The sequence below is a fragment of the Chelonia mydas genome, chromosome 4, assembly GCF_015237465.2.
Source record: "Chelonia mydas isolate rCheMyd1 chromosome 4, rCheMyd1.pri.v2, whole genome shotgun sequence".
Taxonomy (NCBI): domain Eukaryota; kingdom Metazoa; phylum Chordata; order Testudines; family Cheloniidae; genus Chelonia; species Chelonia mydas.
The window spans coordinates 812,895-837,520 of record NC_057852.1 but is presented as its reverse complement, the minus strand read 5'-3'; the positions used below and the strand labels follow the sequence as shown (position 1 = coordinate 837,520).

At 51.8% G+C, this 24,626-nt stretch overlaps 1 protein-coding gene across 1 annotated transcript in view; it reads right to left on the bottom strand.

Moving 5' to 3' along the window:
• The window catches only part of LOC102930774 (class I histocompatibility antigen, F10 alpha chain), a 1,343,638-nt gene that overhangs the window by 823,047 nt on the left and 495,965 nt on the right, over positions 1 to 24,626 (bottom strand). The window lies entirely within an intron of this gene.

The window sequence follows — 24,626 nt, the reverse complement described above, 5'->3', positions numbered from 1 at the left end:
GTGGGAGCCAGGGCCCCAACTGTGCACACAATTTACCATAAATTTATTAAGAACATAAAAATGGCCATACTGGGTCAGACCAAAGGTCCATCTAGTCCAGTCTCCTGTTTTCCGACATTGGCCTATGCCCGGTGCCCCACAGGGAATGAACAGAACAGGAGACCATCAAGTGATCCACCTCCTGTCGCCCACTCCCAACTTATGGCAAACAGAGGCTAGGGACACCATCCCTGCCCATCCTGGCTAATAGCCATTGATGGACCTATCCTCCATGAATTTATCTAGTTCTTTTTTGAACTCTGTTATAGACTTGGCCTTCACAACATCCTCTGGCAAGGAGTCCACGGTTGACTGTGCTTTGTGTGAAGAAATACTTCCTTTTGTTTGGTTTTCAACCTGCTGCCTAGTAATTTCATCTCATGATCCCTATTTCTTCTGCTATGTGAAGGGGGTAAACAACACTTCCTTATTCACTTTCTCCACACTAGTCATAAATTTATAGACCTCAGTCAGAGCCCCCTTAGTCGTCTCTTTTCCAAGCTGAAAAGTCCCAGTCTTATTTATCTCTCCTCCTATGGAAGCTGTTCTATACCTCATATCACGTTTGTCGCCTTTTTCTGATGGGGTGACCACATCTGCACGCAGCATCCACGATGTGGACATCCCATGGATTTATATAGAGGCAATAAGATATTTTCTTATTATCTATCCCTTTCCGAATGATTCCCAACATTCTATTTGCTTCTGTGACGGCCGCTGCACATTGAGTGGATGTTTTCAGAGAACTATCCACAATGACTCCAAGATCTCTTTCTTGAGTGGTAACAGCTAATTTAGACCCCATCATTTGATATGTAGAGTTGGGATTATGTTTTCCAATGTGCATTACTTTGCATTTATCCACACTGAATTTCACCTGCCAGTCACCCAGTTTTGTGAGATCCCTTTGTAACGCTTCGCAGTCTGCTTCAAACTTAACTTATTCACGCTGTGGCAGCATCTAGGTCCCCTGTAGGGACCAGGCCCCCTGTTGTGTCAGTCACTGCACGGGCCCTGCCCCATGTAGCTCACAGGCTGATCACCCATCCCTACAGTCGGGTTCACCCCACACATCCACAGGCAGGATCAGGGCCAAAGCAGGGGGTGGGGAAGGACGACAGCTCCCAGACAAAGGTCCTGGTGCTGCAGACATTGAACCCCTGATCCCTTCACTCCAGTGAGCGTCCCACTGACGTCAGACACTGCTCAAGGGAGTTACACACACCCTCTCTGATCCCCACAACTGGCTCTCCCTTCCAGCCTCCCACACTCATCCTTGGTAACTTCAGCTTCCAAGGCGATGGCCTATCCGACCCTCTGCTCCCCATCTCCTCACCCTCCCCTCTGCATTCACCCAGCAGCCCTGGGTCGGCTCCCCCACCCTTCAAAAGGGCCATTCACTGGACTTGTGTTCACCAAGCCCTGCTCTCTGAGCTCTCCAGTGCTGATTCCCCTTCTCCGACCATCACCGGGTCTCTCTCAGCATCACCCACCTCTCCCCATGTGTTATAATGAATATTGTGTGTGCCTCAGTTAACAAGGTGGGGGAAAAGATTAATTGCTCTGCAGAGATCCAGCTGTGACTGATGACTCACTATCTGGGGTCTGGGCCCTACGCTGATGGGGGGTCCAGAAGACAACTGCCTGGACATTTGGCACCTAGCAACTAATGACCATGGAGGACCCATCCTCTGCAGGAAGCCAGCTAGCTGTGACCAGCTGGAAAACAAAGAGCTGAGGAGGAGGCCAGGTGACAGTGTTTGGCAGGAACAAGAACAAAAGACAAAGGAGGGGCCTCTGGGGGCTAAGTGTGGGCTGTTGGAGGGAGGAGAAGCTTCTGGACTGGGACAAAAGAGAAAGTTCTGGACAGACCCAGATGGTCTTGGCTGTAACTTTCCATTCTCTAGTCTTTACGTTAAGTTTAGAGGTGAGAGCAACAAGGGTGAGGTCGTGCTGGGCATCTGCTATAGACCACCAGATCAGGAGGATGAGTTAGACGAGGCTTTCTTCGGACATCTAACAAGTTTCCAGATCACAGGCCCTGGTTCTAATGGGGGACTCCAATCACCCTGACATCTGCTGGGAGAGCAATACAGCAGTGCACAGACAGTCCAGGAAGTTTTTGGAGAGTGCTGAGGACAACTTCCTCGTGCAAGTGCTGGAGGAACCAACTAGGGGCTGTGCTCCTCTTGACCTGCTCACCAACAAGGAAGAATGGGTAGGGGAAGTAGAAGTGGATGGCAACCTGGGCAGCAGTGACCATGAGATGGTCGAGTTCAGGATCCTGACAAAAGGAAGAAAAGAGAGCAGCGGAATACGGACCCTGGACTTGAGAAAAGCAGACTTTGACTGATGGGCATGATCCCCTGAGAGGCTAATATGAGGAGGAAAGGAGTCCAGGAGAACTGGCTCTATTTTGAAGAAGACTTATTGAGGGCACAAGAACAAACCATCCCGATGCGCAGAAAGAATAGCAAATATGGCAGGTGACCAGCTTGGCTTAACAGTGAAATCTTCAGCGAGCTTAAACTCAAAAAGGAAGCTTACAAGAAGTAGAAACGTGGACAGATGATTAGGGAGGAGTATAACAATACTTCTTGAGCATGAAGGGATGTAATCAGGAAGGCCAAAGCACAATTGGAGTTGCAGCTAGCAAGGGATGTGAAGGGTAACAAGACGGGTTTCTACAGGTACATTAGCAACAAGAAGGTGGTCAGGGAACGTGTGGGACCCTTACTGAATGGGGAAGGCAACCTAGTGACAGATGATGAGGAAGAAGCTGAAGCACTCAATGCTTTTTCTGCCTTGGTCTTCACAGACAAGGTCAGCTCCCAGACTGCTGCACTGGGCAGCACAGTGTGGGGAGGAGGTGAGCAGCCCTCAGTGGTGAAAGAACAGGTTAAGGCAGCGGTTCTCAAACTGGGGTTCAGGACCCCTCAGGGGGTTGCAAGGTTATTACAGGGGGGTCGCAAGCTGTCAATCTCCACCCCAAACCCCGCTTTGCTCCAGCATTTATAATGGTGTTAAATCTATTAAAAAGTGTTTTTAATTTATAAGGGGGGGGGTCGCACTCAGAGGCTTGCGATGTGAAACGGGTCGCCAGTAAAAAAGTTTAAGGGCCACTTGGTTAAGGACTATTTAGAAACGCTGACATTCACAAATCCACGGAGCTGGATCTAATGCATCCGAGGGTGCTGAGTGAGTTGGCTGATGTGATTGCAGAGTCATTGGCCATTATCTCTGAAAACTCGTGGCCATCGGGGGAGGTGCCGGACGACTGGAAAAAGGCAAATATAGTGTCCATCTTTAAAAAAGGGGAGAAGGAGAATACGGGGAACTACTGTACAGACCGGTCAGCCTCACCTCAGTCCCTGGAAAAATCATGGAGCAGATCCTCAAGGAATCCATTTTGAAGCAGTTGGAGGAGAGGAAGCTGATCGGGACCAGTCTACATGGATTCACCAAGGGAAAGTCATGCCTGACCAACCTGATTGCCTTCTATGATGAGAAAACTGGCTCTCTGGATATCGGGAAAGTGGTGCATATGATATATCTTGAGTTTAGCAAAGCTTCTGATACGATCTCCCACAGTATTCTTGCCGGGAAGTTAAAGAAGTATGGGCTGGATGAATGGACTATAAGGTGGATAGAAAGCTGGCTAGATCATCGGGCTCAACGGGTAGGGATCAATGGCTCCATGTCTAGTTGGCAGCCGGTATCAAGCGGAGTACCCCAGGGGTCGGTGCTGGGGCTGGTTTTGTTTAACATCTTTATTAATGATCTGGATGATGGGATGGATTGCACCCTCAGAAAGTTCATGGATGACATTAAGCTAGGTGGAGAGGTAGATATACTGGAGGGTAGGCTCCAGAGTGACCAAGACAAACAGGAGGATTGGGCCAAAAGAAATCTGATGAGGTTCAACAAGGTCAAGTGCAGAGTCCTGCACTTAGGAGAGAAGAATCCCATGCACCGCTACAGGCTGGGGACCAACTGGCTAAGCAGCAGTTCTGCAAAAAAGGGCCTGGGGACTATAGTGGACGAGAAGCTGGAGATGAATCAGCAGTGTGCCCTTGTTGCCAAGAAGGCTAACGGCATATTGGGCTGCATTAGTAGGAGCACTGCCAGCAGATCGAGGGAACAGATTATTCTCCTCTATTTGGCACTGGTGAGGCCACATCTAGAGTACTGCATCCAGTTTTGGTCCCCCCAATACAGAAAGAATGTGGACAAATTGGAGAGAGTCCAGTGGAGGGCAAAAAAATGACTAGGGGGCTGGGGCACATGACGGATGAGGAGAGGCTGAGGGAACCGGGGTTATTTAGTCTGCAGAAGAGAAGAGTGAGGGGGGATTTGAGAGCAGCCTTCAACTACCAGATTGGGGGTTCCAAAGAAGATGGAGCTCAGCTGGTCTCAATGGTGGCAGATGACAGAACAAGGAGCAATGGTCTCAAGTTGCAGTGGGGGAGGTCTAGGTTGGATATTAGGAAACACTATTTCACTAGGAGGGTGGTGAAGCACTGGAATGAGTTACCTAGGGAGGTGGTAGAATCTCCTTCCTTCAAGGTTTTTAAGGTCAGCTTGACAAAGCCCTGGCTGGGATGATTTAGTTGGGGATTGGTCCTGCTTTGAGCAGGGGGTTGGACTAGATACCTCCTGAGGTCCCTTCCAACCCTGATATTCTATGACCCCGTTGGGCCAGGCTGCTCTGGGGCCTGACCCTGTTTAGGTCAAACCAAGCCTGTTACTGAGGTGACACAAGGACACCAATGTGCCTTAAACCATTTCAAACAAACCCCAAACCCACCCCGCAGCCTCACCCAGCTCAATACAGGCTGCTGAGCTCCCCAGGGCCTGAGCTGCTGCCTCCTGGGGAACAAGGAAGATTCGAGTCCACGCCGGGAAAAGCAGGATGTGCCTTCCCCTCTCCGCACCCCACCCTGCAGGGATCCGGAAGCTCTTTACCGGCAGGGTCAGGAGATCCCAACCGCACAAACGCAGCAGCTGTTCTGTGCTCTGCAGCGGGAGCTCGCGCCCAAAGAGAGACCTGACTAACGCACAGATCCAGGGGCTCCAAACTCTCCCCCGGCCCTGCGGCGCCAACACGCGGCCAGAGAGCGAGCGGGGTTGACGTCTCCTCCCTGGGACGACGCCTCGAACGACCTGCTTCCAGGACAGACAGGACCCACTGGGGACTGTGGGCGCGACCAGACTGGTGCTGACGGAGCCCAGCTGGACGGAGCCAAGGACGAGCCGCACTCGGGAGTCCCGGGCCCCGGGGTGAAACCCGGCATGAGGAACCGTCTGGGAGCCATTAAAGGTCCGAGAGACCCAAGAAGCCTTTTCCCGTCACTGAACCCTGGTCTGTCTGGGGGTCAATTTACTCCCTCTGCTGACCCTCAGCCCGGCTCTGCCCACAGGACGCGGGTCTGAGACCCCCCCGGCCCGGAGACGCGGCAGGGACCCAGCCTGGGCAGCGCCTGGCCCCGGGGACGCCCCGCAGCCGGGAGCCGCACGGGGCCGCGAGGGGCTTGTCGGCGGGTGCAGCACCCATGGGTGCCGGTCCGAGCGGGGCCGCCCCCCCGGCTGGGGGCGGTCGGCGGGAGATGCCGGGGTCACCGCTCGGGTCGGGGGCGCTCAGCCCCCCCGGCACATTGTCCCCGCAGCCCCCGGCAGCGCCGGGCACAAGGGGGCCAGGACCCCCCCGGTCACTATAGCAACGTCACTGATCCCTGTCAGCGGCCGCTCAGTGCGGGGGGGGCGCGGGGGGGTCTCCCGACACCTCTGAACGCAGAGCCCAGAACCGCCCCCCTCGACCCCCAACTCCCTGCACCCCCCAGCACCCCCCCGGCCCGGCTGCCCCCCCCGGCACCCAGCTCCCCGCCCCCCCCCGGCCCTGCTGCCCCCCGACCCCCAGCTCCCTGCACCCCCCAGTTCCCCCCGGCCCGGCTGCCCCCCCCCGATACTCACGGGATCGGCCCCCAGCAGCAGGAGCCGCAGCGCCAGCGGCATCCCCGGACCCCCCGCAGCGCGGCCGGACGCGGCCCCAGGACTGGAGAACGCCGCGGGGGGCGGAGCCAGCTCCTGCCGCGGGAGCCCCCGGCCCGCTGGGATTGGCTGGGGGGGGGGGAGCGTCCCGCCAATGGCGACGCGGAGGCCCGGGGCCGTCACCGGTCGCTGGGCAGACCCCGGCGGGGCCGGCAGGCGAAGGGAAAGCGAAAGTCCGAGCGGGAGAGGACGGGCGGGTTCGGCGCGGGACCCGAGAACGCCGCGGGGGGCGGAGCCAGCTCCTGCCCCCGAGCATCCCGCCAATCGCGACGCGGAGGCCCGGGGCGTCACCGGTCGCTGGGCAGACCCCGGCGGGCCGCAGGCGAAGGGAAGGGACAGTCCGAGCGGGAGAGGACGGGCGGGTTCGGCGCGGCGGGGACCGTGGCCTCGGGGCTGCCCGGCCCGGAGCCGCGACTCGCTCCCCGGCCGAGGCCGCTGTTCCACGGGTGCCGAGGCTGGAGGTTCCCCTGCTTCGGGCTGGAGCTCGGGGGGCCGCACCCCCCGGCTGGGGGCGGCCGGCGGGAGGGGGGGGGTCACAGCTCGGGCCGGGCCCCCGCCCCCCCATTGCTCCCCGCCCCCGGCCGGGGACCCCCCGCCGGGCCTCCAGGGGCCCCGCAGCCCGCGGGGGACGGGCCCGCGGCGGCTCCGACTCCGGTCGGTCCGGGGGCCCGGGGCCGGGGCTCTCCCCGCGCTCCCGGGGCTCGGCCGCGGCTCTGGCCGGCGAGGGGCTCGGACCGCGTCGCGGGGCCGGTGAACGAAGCGCTCGGCGCCGCTCTCCCCTCGGGGGAGTGAGACACAATCACCCCGGGCACCCCACAGCGCCGCCACCCCGCCTGGGGAGGGGGAGAGGAGTCCGGGCTCCAGCCCCCTGCTCTGCCCCCCAGACCCCACCTCCCTCCCAGAGCCAGGGAGAGAACCCAGGAGTCCGGGCTCCAGCCCCCTGCTCTGCCTCCTAGACCCCGCCTCCCTCCCAGAGCCAGGGAGAGAACCCAGGAGTCCGGGCTCCAGCCCCCTGCTCTGCCCCCTAGACCCCACCTCCCTCCCAGAGCCAGGGAGAGAACCCAGGAGTCCGGGCTCCAGCCCCCTGCTCTGCCCCCCAGACCCCGCCTCCCTCCCAGAGCCAGGGAGAGAACCCAGGAGTCCGGGCTCCAGCCCCCTGCTCTAGCCCCTAGACCCCGCCTCCCTCCCAGAGCCAGGGAGAGAACCCAGGAGTCCGGGCTCCAGCCCCCTGCTCTGCCCCCCAGACCCCGCCTCCCTCCCAGAGCCAGGGAGAGAACCCAGGAGTCCTGGCTCCAGCCCCCTGCTCTGCCCCCCAGACCCCGCCTCCCTCCCAGAGCCAGGGAGAGAACCCAGGAGTCCGGGCACCAGCCCCCTGCTCTGCCCCCTAGACCCCGCCTCCGACCCAGAGCCAGGGAGAGAACCCAGGAGTCCAGGCTCCAGCCCCCTGCTCTGCCCCCTAGACCCCGCCTCCCTCCCAGAGCCAGGGAGAGAACCCAGGAGTCCGGGCTCCAGCCCCCTGCTCTGCCCCCCAGACCCTGCCTCCCTCCCAGAGCCAGGGAGAGAACCCAGGAGTCCGGGCTTCAGCCCCCTGCTCTGCCCCCTAGACCCCACCTCCCTCCCAGAGCCAGGGAGAGAACCCAGGAGTCCGGGCTCCAGCCCCCTGCTCCGCCCCCTAGACCCCACCTCCCTCCCAGAGCCAGGGAGAGAACCCAGGAGTCCTGGCTCCAGCCCCCTGCTCTACCCCACTAGGTCCCACTTTCACCCCACCCCCACCCCCGGGGAAGAGCTGAAAAAAGGAAAAGAAAAAGAAATCAGCTGTTGCCACCAACTAACTGAAAAACGTGCACAGACCTCTAAAGACACAGAAATCCAAGCATGTTCTTAAAAAGGTAAATTTTATTAAGAAAGAAAGAGAAAGAAAGCATGTGGAAATCAGGCAGTTGCTAGATATTAAAATAGCAGCTGCAAGGATTCAGCATCAATGAACGGCGTTCTTGGGGTCCAGCTTAAAGGTTACAAAAACTCCTGCGCTTCAGGGCAGGGGAAAGCAAGTCACAAAGTTCCATGAAAGTGCCCTTACGCATGTGAAAGTTTTGCAGCCACTGGGAATCGTCCCAGACCTGCAACACTATGCGGTCCCACCAGTCTGTGCTTGTTTCCCGGGCCCAGAATCGGCGTTCCACTACATGAACCTGCCCCATTAGCACCATGATGTGCTAATGTGCTCAATGCTTTTTTTGCCTCTGTCTTCACTAACAAGGACAGCTCCCAGACTGCTGCGTTGGGCATCACAACATGGGGAGTAGATGGCCAGCCCTCTGTGGAGAAAGAGGTGGTTCGGGACTATTTAGAAAAGCTGGACGTGCACAAGTCTATGGGGCCGGACGAGTTGCATCCGAGAGTGCTAAAGGAATTGGCGGATGTGATTGCAGAGCCATTGGCCATTATCTTTGAAAACTCATGGCGATCGGGGGAGGTCCCGGATTACTGGAAAAAGGCTAATGTAGTGCCAATCTTTAAAAAAGGGAAGAAGGAGGATCCTGGGAACTACAGGCCAGTCAGCTTCACCTCAGTCCCCGGAAAAATCATGGAGCATGTCCTCAAGGAATCAATCCTGAAGCACTTACACGAGAGGAAAGTGATCAGGAACAGTCAGCATGGATTCACCAAGGGTAGGTCACGCCTGACTAATCTAATAGCCTTCTATGATGAGATTACTGGTTCTGTGGATGAAGGGAAAGCAGTGGATGTATTGTTTCTTGACTTTAGCAAAGCTTTTGACACGGTCTCCCACAGTATTCTTGTCAGCAAGTTAAGGAAGTATGGGCTGGATGAATGCACTATAAGGTGGGTAGAAAGTTGGCTAGATTGTCGGGCTCAACGGGTAGTGATCAATGGCTCCATGTCTAGTTGGCAGCCGGTGTCAAGTGGAGTGCCCCAAGGGTCGGTCCTGGGGCCGGTTTTGTTCAATATCTTCATAAATGATCTGGAGGATGGTGTGGATTGCACTCTCAGCAAATTTGCGGATGATACTAAACTGGGAGGAGTGGTAGATACCCTGGAGGGCAGGGATAGGATACAGAGGGACCTAGACAAATTGGAGGATTGGGCCAAAAGAAACCTGATGCGGTTCAATAAGGATAAGTGGAGGGTCCTGCACTTAGGACGGAAGAACCCAATGCACAGCTACAGACTAGGGACCGAATGGCTAGGCAGCAGTTCTGCGGAAAAGGACCTAGGGGTGACAGTGGACGAGAAGCTGGATATGAGTCAGCAGTGTGCCCTTGTTGCCAAGAAGGCCAATGGCATTTTGGGATGTATAAGTAGGGGCATAGCGAGCAGATCGAGGGACGTGATCGTTCCCCTCTATTCAACATTGGTGAGGCCTCATCTGGAGTACTGTGTCCAGTTTTGGGCCCCACACTACAAGAAGGACGTGGATAAATTGGAGAGAGTCCAGCGAAGGGCAACAAAAATGATTAGGGGTCTGGAACACATGACTTATGAGGAGAGGCTGAGGGAACTGGGATTGTTTAGTCTGCGGAAGAGAAGAATGAGGGGGGATTTGATAGCTGCTTTCAACTACCTGAGAGGTGGTTCCAGAGAGGATGGTTCTAGACTATTCTCAGTGGTAGAAGAGGACAGGACAAGGAGTAATGGTCTCAAGTTGCAGTGGGGGAGGTTTAGGTTGGATATTAGGAAAAACTTTTTCACGAGGAGGGTGGTGAAACACTGGAATGCGTTCCCTAGGGAGGTGGTGGAATCTCCTTCCTTGGAAGTTTTTAAGGTCAGGCTTGACAAAGCCTTGGCTGGGATGATTTGATTGGGGATTGGTCCTGCTTTGAGCAGGGGGTTGGACTAGATGACCTCCTGAGGTCCCTTCCAACCCTGATATTCTATGATTCTATGATGCCCACATTGGCAGGGCCCCTGCTTTGAGAGAAGTCTGTGTCCGTGTCCTCATCACTCCCGCCACCGCGCTGACGTTGCCTACTCGCCTGGTATCGCTTTGCCAGGTTCTGGTGCTGCATATACTGCTGGGTAACGCGTGTGGTGTTTAATGTGCTCCTAATTGCCCAAGTGAGCTGAGCGGGCTCCATGCTTGCCATGGCATGGCGTCCGCACAGGTAACTCAAGAAAAAAGGTGCAAAATGATTGTCTGCTGTTGCTTTCACGGAAGGAGGGAGGGAACGGGGGCCTGACGATGTGGACCCAGAACCACCCGCGACAATGTTTTAGCCCCATCAGGCACTGGGATCTCAACCCAGAATTCCAGTGGGGAGCGGAGACTGCGGGAACTGTGGGATAGCCACCCTCAGTGCAATACTCCGGAAGTCGACTCTAGCCTCGGTACTGTGGAAGCACTCCGCCGAGTTAATGCACTTAATGCACTTAGAGCATTTTGTGTGGCGACACACACAAATCGACTATCTAAAAACGATTTCTAAAAAACCGACTTCTATAAATTCGACTTAATTTCGTAGTGTAGACATACCCTTAGAACTTAGTAAGGAATCTAGCTAGGTATGTGTTAAATTATGATTTCTTTAAATGGCTGAGAAAATAGCTGTGCTGAAGAGAATGAATATTCCTGTCTGTGTGTCTTTTTTGTAACTTAAGGTTTTGCCTAGAGGGATTCTTTATGTTTTGAATTTAGTTACCCTGTAAGGTATCTACCATCCTGATTTTACAGAGGTGATCCTTTTTTTGTTTTTTACTGTTTCTTTTATTAAAATGTTTCTTTTCAAGAATTGAATGCTTTTTTCATTGTTCTAAGATCAAAGGCCTTGGATCTGTGCTCACCTATGCAAATTGGTGAGGATTTTTACCAAACCTTCCCCAGGAAGTGGGGCGCAAGGGTTGGGAGGATTTTGGGGGGAAAGGCGTTTCCAAACAACGCTTTCCCAGTAACCCAGATAAACGTTTGGTGGTGGCAGTGGAAGTCCAAGGGCAAAGGGTAAAATAGTTTGTACCTTGGGGAAGTTTTATCCTAAGCTGGTAAAAGTAAGCTTAGGAGGTTTTCATGCAGGTCCCCACATCTGTACCCTAGAGTTCAGAGTGGGGAAGGAACCTTAACACCAGTGGATGCATCCGATGAAGTGGGTTTTAGCCCACGAAAGTTTATGCCCAAATACATTTGTTAATCTGTAAGGTGCCAGAGGTACTCCTCGTTTTTTGGGGGGGTTTGCTGATACAGACTAACACGGCTACCACTCTGAAATAAATGATTGCATCTCTCCCAAAAATAGATCTGTAAGCACAAAGAACACCCTAGAGACCAGGCCTTTAAACGTTAGGAAACATCAGAGTTAAGGTGACGTGTACATACTTCGCGCAGTGCTATTATGCATGTGTGTTATGATACAGACTTACAAGTGTGGCCTTGAGGTCAATTCTCTGCCCCCCACAGGATCAATTTCCTCCAGGCTACCAAGGGAAGTGGTGCTTCCTCCATCCCTTGATGAGATGCCTTTCTGGAGTCTGCTTTGGTCCAAAACTCACTACTGTGCCATGCAGGAGGCCTGTGATGTGTAGGGGGGCCAGATGAGATGATCTAACAGTCTCTTCTGGCCTTCAAGTCTCCAAATCTCTGCAAAACCGAGTGCGGCACATTGAGCATCCTCTGATGGTTCCACGTGTGGCCTGCGTGAACCCTTGCACGACCACTGAGTGTGTGGGGGTGACCCAGGGGGAGCAGCTCATACACGCACAGGAGCCGGCTCGGGGCAGGACATGAGCCCTGCAGGGCAGGGGTGGGGGTGGCAGTGACATCACAAGGGCCTTTTGCATCACTCAGCTGATTGGTGAAAGGTGGTTGGGAGGCGGTGACCTCACAGAGAGTCCACGACAACGGCCAGGGAGGACAGGCTGCAGGGCAGGGGGATCTCAGAGACCCCCGGGGCTTTGCTGCAGGGAGTCTCCTTCTTGAGGTGTCTCCTTGAGGACTTAGAGAGATTTCAGGGTCACGTATGTGACCCTTCTCCTGGTCAGCGCAATGGGGGTTAGTCTCCCCAAAAAGAACGCCCGTCTCGCTTTGAACGTTCCTTGATGTTCACCCTGTGGACTGTCGGGATACGTGTCCAAAAGTTGCAGGGCTTGTTTCATGGTCTACACAACGACAATCTTTCTTCCTTTTTAGACGTGACGACCTTTTTGGTCAAGATCCTTGATTATTCGGGGACTTATCCCGGAAGACCCAAAGTATTTGGGACATAAGACTTGTCTGGAAGGGCGCACAGGGCTAAAGTGTTTTTGGCCATAGCAGGTGCCTTGTCGCAAGAATGACGTCCAGCCCCCTTCCAAACAAGGCCCAAATGAGCTGTTACCAGACTTGCCCTTTACCTTGGGGTACGCCCATTTGTTAGGGTTACTCTTCTGGTGGGGGGAGATTCTGCAATTCTGTCAACATGCTGCTTTTGTCACTTGTGTTTTCCTATGGAGCGCTACTCCTTCCTTCTGCAAGTTCCCTCCCAATGGAGCTACCCTGCAGGACCTCGGTTCCCCAGGGCTGGGGTCTTCCAGCCCCCAAATGTGATGAACATGAACAGACACACAGGCACACACATATGAACATGGCATGTCAGAGAGGACTGGGGGGTCATCAGCACTCGCAAGCTGACCCCTGATGTGTCCCGGGACTCAGTGGGCTGGATCGAACAGCAATTTAATGCTGGTCCCCTCATACGTCCTTGGACTCAGCGGGCTGGGCTGAGCAACACCTTAATCTGCCACCCTCCTCTGCCCCCAGGTTCAGCACCTCCCTATCCCCACCTTCACCCCACAACCATTCTGCTCGTAACCCACTTGCTGAGCAAACCCCCGAGGATTTCTGGGGCTGCAGGGATCTTTAGCTTGGGTACAAGGAGCGTTGCTGCAGAGTGCATGGAGAAGCCAAAAACACCCATGGAGGTGGGGTGGGGGGCTAGCAAACTATAACAGATCACAGGAGGCAGGGTCAGGAGGCTATTCCTAGAGAGAGACAGAGGCACAGAAAGAGACAGATGGATCTCAGCACTCCTTGAAGCTGGAATTGATCAGTGTCCCAAGGTGGCCCTGGTAGCTGAGGGACTGGAGCGCTGGAGCCAGGCAGAGCCCCCAGCATAATCAGTCAGGAAAAGCATATGAGGACGACTTGTAGCACCTTAGAGACGAACCAATTTATCTGAGCATAAGCTTTCATGGGCTAAAGCCCACTTCATCAGATGCATGCAGGGGAAAATACAGCAGGAAGATATAGATATATCGATACAGAGAAGACGAGAAAATGGGGGTTGCCATAGCAACTCTTAATCGATGAAGGTGGGCTGTTAGCAGCAGGAGAAACAAAATTTTGTTGTGATAATCAGGCTAATCTGGGGGGACTAAAACTGCAGGGCAGAGAGACCAGTAAGTGTTGGGGGGTCCCGATCCAGTCCCCCAGCTTCTAGCCACCCACCTCCTTAAGGCTGCCATTGCTGGGAGCCCCCTCCATCTGCAACTTCAACTTGTAAAGATTGTAGATAAAACCTGTACAGCTGTGTGCCTTAGGGCAAAAACTTACACACAGGTACATGAAATCCATGCAAAAGAAACCCCAGTGGGTAAAACCAGGGAACAAAAGCCTGAGCAGCCAAAACCCCAGCCAGCTGTTGCTCCCACGAAGAGGGAACTGTTCCAATATCTCCTCCTTCACATTTGTCCTAGGAACTACCAGGGGCCGATTGAAAAGTGTGAAAATATTTTTGAAAAGAAAAAACATCCACAACTTGATTCCATTTTATTGACAACATCATTATTGGTACTCGCCTGGCTTGCCTTCTCTGGCAGAAGAGAGGCAGACAGAGGAGGATGAGGACCGCCAGCTGTGCCCCCACAAGACTGGGCTCCGGGCCAATCCTCCAGATATCTGAGACCCACATCCTTCCCCAGATCAACCGCCTTCAAAGTGGACCAGACCCACATCCCGCCCCAGAATGACCATCCGTGACCTGGGCAGCGCAGCCAGCTCAGCCAGGAAGGAGAACTCTTGAAACTTTCTTTGGCTTTTCATCTCCCTGTTCTTCCCCTAATTGTTGGGGGCTGAAAATACCTGGCTGTGGGAAGCGAAGAGGCAGGCCCTGGATTCTACCTGTCGGGAGCCCACAGCTCACCCCCAGACGGTCGCCTACGGCCTGGTGACACGCTAGAAGGGCCATTTGCAAGTGGTTCAATTTTCCAGCTCGATTTGGCTGTTGGTTTCTGGCCCAAAATTGGGAGGCCTGACAGCGTCAGCACTGGGCAAATGTGGCTCGTTGCTGGAAGAGTCTGATTCTCACGTCGTCTTCTCCCTTCCGAGGGATCCTCCGCGTCTCTCAGCAGCTCCTGGGGTCCCCAGCCGCTGTCACCCCAGCCAGGTGGCAGACTGACGGCAGGGCAAGAAAGCTGACGCCGAACCCTCTTTGCTGTTGGCCTCCGGGACATCGCAATCAGCTTGTGCAGAAACACACACAGACCCCACCCAGAGCACATCGCACGTCACACACACAACACGTCCTGCGTCGCACATCACACACACAAAACATTGCACGCCGCACACACAATACGTCGCACGTTGCACGTTGCATGTCGCACATGCAAACATAAGACATCGCACCTCACACTTCACATGTGCCTCTTCTTGTTTCCCGTCTTGAGTGTGTGTGTGTGATGTTGTGTTTGTGATGTCATGTGACGTGGTGTATGTGACGTGGTGTATGTGTGTGTGTGTGAGATGTGTTGGGTGTGTCATGTTGTGTGTCATGTTGTATGTGTTTGTGTCTATCTGTGTGACGTGTTGTGTGTCGTGTTGTGTGTGTGTGATGTGTGTGTTTAATGTTGTGCGTGTGTGAGAGACCTGGTTGTGTGTGTGTGATGTGTTGTATTTGTGATGCGTTGTGTGTTTGTTTGTGTGACGTGTGACGTGTTGTGTGTGCGATTGCGACGTGCAACAAGTGTGTGCGACATGCGACATTTTTGTGTGTGACCTGCGACACGCGACATGTTGTGTGTTCGACGTGTGGCATGCAACATGCGACGTGTGACGTCCTGAGTGTACGTGCACCGTGCACCGTGTTGTGTGTCTGACATTCGACGTGTTGTGTGTGTGACGTGTGATGCACGACGTGTTGTGTGTGCAGGTGTGACATGCAACGTGCGACGTGCGATGTGCAAAGTGTTTCTGCGACGTGCGGCGTGTGATGTGTTGTGTGTGTGACGTGTTGTGTGTCACGTGTGTGTTACATGTTGTGCTGTGTGTGTCATATTGTGTGTGACTGTGTGAGACGGGTTCTGTGTCATTTTGTGTCTGTGTGAGATATGTGTTTGTGTGTGTGATGTGTTGTGTGCCATGTTGTGTGTCACATGTGTGTTTGTGTGTGACGTGTTTCTGTGTGTGTGTCGTGCGACTTGCGTGTATGTGTGCATGTGATGTGTTGTGTGTATCCGTGCAATGTGCAACATGTTGTGTGGGACATGCAATTTGTTTCTATGTGTGTGTCCTGTTCTGTGTGTGTCGTGTTGTGTTATGTGTGTGTGTGAGACGGGTTGTGTGTCATGTTGTGTGTGTGAAATGTTTTGTGTGTTTGTGTCATGTTCTGTGTGTCGTGTTATGTGTGTGTGTGTGTGACGTGCTGTGTTTCTTTCTTTGGTGTGGTGTTTGTGTGCGTGATGTGTTGTGTGTGTTGTATTGTGGGCCGTTTTGTGTGTCGTGTTCAGTGTGTGTATGGTGTTGTGTGTGTGGTGTCATGTTATGTGTTTTGTGTGACGTGCGTGTAGTGTGTGTGTCATGTTGTGTGTCGTCTTGTGTGTGTTTGTGTGTGTGACACATTGTGTAACGTGTTGTGTGTGTGATGTGTTGTGTGTTGCATTCTGTGTGTGTTGTGTGTCATCTAGAGTGTTGTGTTGAGTGTGTGTGATGTGTTGTGTGTCATGTTGAGTGTGTGTGTCTCCATGTGAGTGTCTGTGATGTGTTGTCTGTCAGGTTGTGTGCCTGTGTTGTGTTGTGTGCCTTTTTGTGTGTTGTGCTGTGTATGTGACGTGTTGTGTGTTGTGTTGTGTGTGTTTCTGTATGTGTGACATGTGTATAGTGTTTTCTGTCTGTGTGATGTGGTGTGTGTCGTGTTGTGTGTGTGTGAGGAGTGATTGTGAGTGTGAGTTGCGAGGTGCTGTGCGTGCGATGCACAACATGTTGTGTGCGTCCGTGCTGTGTGCGATGTGCATCATGCGACAAGCAACGTGTTGTGTGCGTGCGTGCGACGTGCAATGTTTTGTGTGTGTGTGTGCTACACGCAGCATGCTGTGCGTGTGACGTGAGACGTGTGTGATGTACTACACGTGATGTGTTGTGTGTGTGGCGTACAATGTGCTCTGTGCGTGCGACACACACCACATCACACACAACACGACTCATGACACCACAACCACACAACACACACTCAGCATGACACACAAAATGGCACACAACTCAACATACACACAACACGACACACAACACGTCACACAACACTACACACACACACACACCACACCACACACACACCACGAAACACAACACAGCACACACACACTGAACACAAGACTGCACGACACACACACAAGACATCACACACACACAAACGTGTCTCACACACACACGTGGGCAAACGTGGCTGGTTGCTGTCAGGGTCTGCGTCTCCCTGCGGGTCCAGGGGCCTGGCTGCAGCTCCCGCCTCAGCCCTCCCCCCGGGGGCGTTTGCTGCTGCCCCTTCCCGTGTCCCGGCCCCTCCGGCCTGGGTGTGTGGCTGGTGGCTGGTCTGTGGAAACTCCTGTGGGATGCGGCTTCCTTCGAGTTCCCAAAGGGTTTGTTGGACTCGGGCACGAGTCTCCTTTACCGTGCGAGAGATCCCGGCGTCACCTTTCCACCACGTCCTTGCCAAGGCTCCGTGCGCAGCTGAGCCTGGAGGGTTTTTTCACCTGTGTTTTTCTCCACCATCCTGCCTGCGGAGGGAGAGCTGCATTCGGGTCTGACTGTGGTGTGTTGGTCAAGGTGTCGGATTCTCACTCGGGGCGGGAGAGAGTGCGGAGAAGACCTTGGAAAGGTGAAGTCGGGGGCAGGACTTTTCAGGTGCCTGTTTTTGTGGGGGTTCGTTGAATGTTGTTTTTTGCTGAAATGGAGAGAAAGGTTGTTGGCTTTTCGGCCTGAAGGCTTTTTGTGTCCAGCAGCCCAAACTGCCAGCCTTGTTTCACCTGTTTAATATTGGACAGGGACAGGGTCACGTTAGCACCTTTGACTCTTTTGGAGCCCCTTGAGTCTATTGAAATGACCACAGAAGTTCCCACCCCCTGTGTGAGTAGCATGTGGGACTGAGCCTCTTTTTTCCTTTCTCCCCTCTTGGATGTCAGAAGCACCCTAGACAAGTGCATGGCTCCTTCCCCTTCACCTGGCATGATAGTGGGCACAGGCTGAGAGAAAACAACTATCCCAGGGCCAAGTGCAAAGTGGGGAAGGTGACTGGTGGGGTCGGACTCTCCTTTGGGTTATTACAAACCCGGGGTTCCTGCATTTCCTCCAAAACAAAACCTGTTTTCTAAATCGCTTCTCTGCTAAGGCTCCCCCTTGTGTCGGTAGAACGTATGTCGCTCAGGGGTGTGAAGAAGCCACCCCCCGCGTGACACAAGATACACCGACCTAAGTGCTGGTGTGGACAGTGCTCTGTCATTGATTTCCCTGCAGTAATAGGCTTCATCTCTCGCTCTGCAGAGCCAAGCCTCTCAAAGCCTTTCAAGTAATCCTCGGGTGCTTCAGGGGTGCCTGTGCTGAGGACAGCTGAATTAATGTGAACTGGCTGAGGCTTGGTTTTTCTCAGCTCAGGGCCCTGATTTGTCTGATGCTCTGGGTAGTTCCCCTGATCACACTTCCTCAGGCTCTTCCTTGAGAGGAGATTTCTCATGGGAATTACGCGGAGAGGAATGATCCTGGGGAAGTCAGTGCCGAGCCTCCCAAATCTGCCCCTTTGTCTTTCTTTAATGAACAGATGGAAGATCAAAGCATTGTATTCAATCCTTGAAGTGTCCATCCCATTTCTGTGCACATTGGACTTGAAAAGTTGTCCTTCTTCGTCTGTACACCACACGGGTTCATTTTAAATCAAAAGATGCATAATGAGCCATGGGCTACTTCCCTATGACACAGAGGGTCACAAACATGGTAGTGAAGAAGACAGATTACTAAGTAATCACAGTGGGTTTCAGCCCCGTAGGATCACCTGGAAGGATTTTTCCTTCCTTTCAAAAGGGCAGAACCCAAACCCCATTCAGAAGATGCAGGGAATCTTACAGTAAATTCTTCCCACATGGTCCCCTTTGTAAAGCCCGTCTGTCAGAGCTTGCCTTAGCACAAGAAAATAATGCCAGGCAGTGGTAAGCACACAAACAAGACTTTATTTACGAGAGGGAAAAGGACTCGGCTAGGCTAGAGAAGGGGTGGATTAACAAAACTTGAACTCTGGAAGTGCTCCAGTCTCCCAAACAATTACACCCAGGAGGTCATGTTGATGTTCTCTCTCCCTTCTCTTGCAGGGACAGCGATGGACGGCTGCTGCTCTCTTGACATTGGACGTCAGGGAGGGACTCCATGATGGACACAGGAACGGGTGAGTAGACCTAACTAAAAACCCTCCCTATCCCTCTTTGCGTCGTCTCTGCCTGGATGTTAGACCCTATCTACGCGGATTCAATCCGTGCGTGGGAGTGTGCTTCCCAACCCAAACTAATCTAGCAAATGGCTAAAGGCCACCAGATTCTTTTCCCAAGTCCAAGATGGCCACCTGACAGATAACCCAAAAGGTACATGCCTTTCTTCCCTTCTTTCAGGAAAAATTGGCAGGAGCAACCAGCATTTTACAAACCCGGAGACTGGATTTGACCAATCAGGGGACGTTGCGGGGCAGGGTGACCCATGCAGAAGGGGGTTGTATATCCCCTCTGAGAACGCCTCCCTGTGTCCTCTACCAATTGAAGTGGGCGTCAGCCCCGTAGGACCACCCCGAGAGGGGATTTGACCAAAGAAGGGAAGTGCTGCAGTGGAGTGACCTGCCCGCAACAGGATCCCGTGGTCCCTCTAAAACGTCCCCACACCACCCTCTAGCAGTTGGCGAGGGTTTCACTCCCACCTTAGGCCCAACAACACTTCAATGGTCACTGAATGAGGGGCCTGTGGAAAAAAATAGTACAATTGTGCAATTAAAGACTGTGTCAAAATGCACGTGCGCAGTACTCAGACTCCTGAATCCTGGCATTTCCGAACTTTCCATTGCTCAGTTTTGCAAACTTACTAATTGTTATTTTAATGCAGATTTTTATATATTTGTTGGGCGTCTAACGATATAAAAATACAGACATCGATTCATATCATTGTCGTGCAAACATCCCCATTTCATTGTTTGTTTTTAAAGAAAAAAGTACAGAACTAGGTTCTGGCAATTTCTGTATTGAGCTGTAAAGAAAGGTATTTTTAAGGGTTTTGAACTGTCGAAACAGAGGCACAGAGATTGTCTCACACAGGGAGGAGTGGGTGATGCAGTGCACACTTTCCCAAGCCAGCAGAGTTGCTGGACCCCAAGAGATTCCCCCTCTATTCCTGAGTCAACCTTTGCCAGAAGCAAGCAGACAGAAGGACAAAAGTAGCTCTCCATTTTAATAAAGGCTCTTGTAACTTCCTGGGTAAACTGGTCCCTTCCATTCTTTAGCTGACTATTACTCAGGCTCTTTTCTTACTGGTGAACTTGAATTTTGATTTTTCTACGTCATGTCCAGTCTTTATCGTCTCTCTTGTAAACTTGAATGTGCCAGTCCCTGAGAGGACGTACTTTCTTGTTTTTTCCTGATTCGGCAATCATAGCTCTGGGGATTGAGCTCCCATTTAAGGTACTTTTAATGATGACCCCCTTCCTTTATTTCATCTATCAGGATGTTCAAAGAGAGCAGCTACCCTTCACTGAATGCCACTGCTCTGACTTTGGATTCCCTTGTAGAATGTGTGGGGCTGGGATAGTTGTCTCAGCTGGATTCTTAATCCAGAGGAAAGACGCTCTCTCCTGTTCAATCAAGATCAGGAATGGCACATAGATTTGGGAGAAAAAGTACATTTTACTTTTACTCTATTTTCTTATTTCTCAAAAGGAACAGTACAACAAAGGTAAAAACATTGTGAATAATCAATATAGGTATTGATGTATCTTGTCTGAAATGGGACAGCTGCTCTTCTACTCTCGGGATGGATGCCATATCAATAGATAAGATAAAAAGACAGGCCTAGCTGAGAGACTGACCCCATATGAGGGCCAAATTCTGCTCCTCGGTTACATGAGTACGTCGCTCCCCGACTAGGGCCCAAATCTGTGTAAAGAAGAGTAAATCTGGTCCCAAGGGAGTATCGAACAACTTCCAAACTGTATAAGGAGGGTGGCTGAGTCTAAACTATAAAGACAGTTCCAAATATGGACCGCAGTTCAGGAAAGCAGCCTTATTCATCCAAGCATATGAATGATGTAAGAAAATTCTGAAAATGTGGATCTTAGATCATGGTCATAATTTTAAAAAATTAATTGACACAGCGGACACCATTCACATTTGAAACATAAAGTAGCTTAAAACTGTCCTAGCTTGAAGTGGTTTGAAACTGCTTCAGGAAATGTGGTCCTCTTACAAGTGTAGATGTGAGGTTGCATATATGGTAAAGCCATGTATCCAGAATACATGCTGATTTTAATCCTACAAATTTCCTAAACACTATACAGAATATCGAATGGCTTATTTTTAAATCCTAATCAGAGAAAAATTAAAATGATTTGTGCAAATAATTGAATTCTAAGGATTGTGTAACAACAAACACTCTTATCTTCTAGATCTCCTGAGAGCAGCTCTGAGAGAACAAAACAGCATTTTCAGTGTTTATGGTTCTTTACTGAAGCAGGTCTATTCTTTAGCTAAGAACAGGAAAACAAAAGAATTCACAATATTGTTATCCCTTTTGACCTGAGCAATTAGTGACTATTTTGGGTCTTGTGAGTTGTTTCCATTAGGGGGAGAAATGGATGATGGAGTCAGGTATTTTTTTGACACAATCCTGCTTATTTACAAAGAACGTACACAAAGTTCTATTTCCCTAACGACAGCAGGAATAGTTTCCTGGCTCACAATTCCAAGCCTCTTTCTATCCAGCAGTCTACCCTAAAGCATGCACGCTCTCTCTCTCTCTCTCTCTCAACTTTTTCTGAGATCACGCTACAAATACTTCTCTGGGGCTCCTTTGTGCTTCTGCGGTGTCACACTCCCTCTCTTCCTCCCCCCCCCCCGCGCCGAACCCCATCCCCCTGCATTTGCATTCAGACCCTAGTGAAAGCCCCTTCCACTGTATGGCTCAACTCCTATTCCAGCTTTACTTGATGGTGACTTCTATTAAGTCAGCCATCTATTCCACAAAAGAGTTGATTGTTTTTACATTGATCCTGAATAAAGGACAACTGGTATGCCCACCAGCTTCAATAAGGCTTCCCCTTTCCCCAGCATAACTACCTGTTTTCATGTTGTTTTTATAAATCTGTATCTTGTACACGTCCGCAAAACCCACAGCATTCTTTTATTTTTACTAACCTGAAACAGGATATTGAATGCATAATTTCAGTTACACCAATGTAAATCTGTGGGAATTCATTAGAATTATTCCATCTTTATCCTGGTGGCAAAATATGTTAGCACGTCACTAGAGAAAACATGAAACTTTTTGATAATTGTTATTGTTGCCGGCACCCAGTGCCGAGAGGCTAAACAACAGCTGAGGTTGGTTCGCTACCCGGTGTGCTACACCCAATAATCACAACGGGGTGGAGAAGCAGAAAAGTTTATTTGCAGCTGCAAAAAGGTCCAGGGAGAATAAAATCTCAAATCCTGCACCCAGAGCAGGAAGTTACACAGGCTTTTATACATCCTTTTTCCCAGAATACTTATCCAATAGCAAGCTGCCCTAAGTATCCATCTAGCCAGCCAATCCAGTTCCCAGCTAGTTCCCTTGTTTTTTGTATCATTTGTTAACCTATACATAAAGCTGCTTTATTCAGCATTGTTCTTCCATATCTGCCCTGTTCGGCCTTGGTTAGTTTCAGGCAGTCTGACTCTGCAACATATTGTTGCAGATCCTCAGCATAACTGCTGCGAGTGCCTCCAGGCGGGGGGGCCAAGGACACTTGGGCCTAGTGCGAGGGGGCTTCATCGACACTCGTGGTCTTCCATCCCCTCGAGTTACCTAGTGGCCATGCCCCAGTGTCCCCAACAACTCCCCCCTTTGAGAACACTCAACAACCTTGGCTCTGAGTTTTCTCACTTGGGCTACTTATTTCTTTACAATAGGACTTTGCATAAGCACTCTGTGATAGCCTTGAAGAGAATGACTTATTAACTTTTGCAAAAGGGCCCTAACACATGATACTGCACAGCATAATACCAGTAATACAAGCAATACAGGAAAGAGAAGTTTCAAGCGCAGGCTAAATAAACCACCAAGCCAAGACGACAGACCCCAGCCTGAAAACAAGGTTTGCAACCAATCGCTCTCTGGGGCAGTATAGGCAACCTGTGCTCCGGCTCGGGCGTGGTCCTCAGCCTGTACCACCTTTTCACGGATCTCATAACTGCTATCATTTACATATACACAACATCGGGGCCTGATGAGGGCACAAACCCCTCCTTGGGGTGCCAAGAGATTAGTCCAAAGCCAGCCTGTTTTGGAGGGAAAATGTCCTGAGCTGCTGTACCTCTTTATTTAATGTTTTTACTGCTGATCCTAAATCACTAACCGAGTCCTCTAACTCTAAGGCCACTTTCTCAAGTACCATTTGCAGCCTTACAGTATAGCGGCCTATGCATGCCATGGCTGGCCCGGTAAACAGTGGCGCTATTCCCAGTACAGAGCACCCTCAAGCTTCTCAGTTGGTGAGGGGATTCTTCATATTGCCCTCCAATGCCGTAGTCAGTCGCCACAGGGTCTTTTCTCGTGACTCAACAGAGGTGTCTCGGGCATTTCTAATCTTTCCTTTGGGCAGTGTGGCAGTTATGGAAAGATGAGGAACTCCATGAGCTATATAACAGCTACCTGTCCAGTTGGCTGGCAGCACCTCATAAGCTTTTCGGCCACATACAAAATAGCGACCCTGTAGGGCCCTGCATCCGATGAAGTGAGCTGTAGCTCACGAAAGCTCATGCTCAAATAAACTGGTTAGTCTCTAAGGTGCCACAAGTACTCCTTTTGTTTCTTAAGGGGATTCCTGGGATATTTAAGGCTGCTTTGGCTGCTTTTCTGAACAGTTCAGATGCCCCTAAGGGGGCATCCCATCCTCCTGACTGGGTACAAGTGGGGGCGTTTGTAATTGTGCAGTTCAAATTACACTTGCCATAGGGACCACTACAAACCCACCATTGGCTTGCTACATTGGAGATATTAACTGGACGGCAAGTTATATTTCCAAACCTTTCTTTTGTGGTAAGATTATTCGTAAGAGTTTCCCTAAAAGGGGAGGAACCATTACACCCACACTGCTGGCCTCCCCTGTTGGTCTTTATCCAATACCCATCAGCCCACTGTGTAATAACACAGGAGCTTTTTCCCACAGGACGCCCATAGTGATCAGATTGGTTTCAGGTAAAACATAACACTCCCTCAGTGAGTACTGCAACTGAATACTCCTGGTCCTGATAGGTGGCTTGCTGTAAAGAGGTCTTATTCCAGAATGGCGAGTCCGTTCTTTCCTGCTCTTTGGTGGCGGCTAATTCTGCTAGGGTCAGGGGCAGCATGTCAAGGGGCATTCCCGTTTGGGGGACAGTGAAGTTGGAGCACATACCCAGCCATCAGTCTGGTTTGTTAAAGTAGCAACATGGTGCGCAAGTGAAACAAAGGAGTTATGCTCCCGATATGCACAGTTTGGAAATACCAATACAGAGAATAACAATGTTACCCAATTAATTATCACCAGAGTCTTCCCAACCCAGGGTCTCCAGTACCTGGGTGGGCCCATTTTGGCATTAAGGTGTCTGCTATTTGTGTCTTTTAAACAGTAGCTTTAGCCCGAGATCATCACTAGATGAGGAGTCAGCAGGTTGGATGGTCCACTGTTCTGCTGACGAGGGGGCGGGTGCTGCCTTCAGACGAGCGTGATGGATCCAGTTCTTGTGTCCCTCGATCTTTGCCGCTGTATGGGAGACCAGCAGGACGGTATAGGGTCCTTTCCACTTTTCCTGGAGAGGCTCGTCTTTCCAGGTGCGAACAAGCACGGAGTCGACGGGCTGTAAGGAGTGGACGGGAGAGTCCAAGGGGAGAGGCTGGGAATCCTTGGTGTACCTGTGAAGAGACAAGAGAACAGCAGACAGGGAACACATATACTGTGACAAAAAACCATTACCCAACTCCCATTCCCCTGACAGAACCGGGGTGCCATTCATAGGCCATGCCCTTCCAAACATAATTTCAAAGGGACTAAGCCCTAATCTACCCTTTGGGAGAACGTGGATACGCA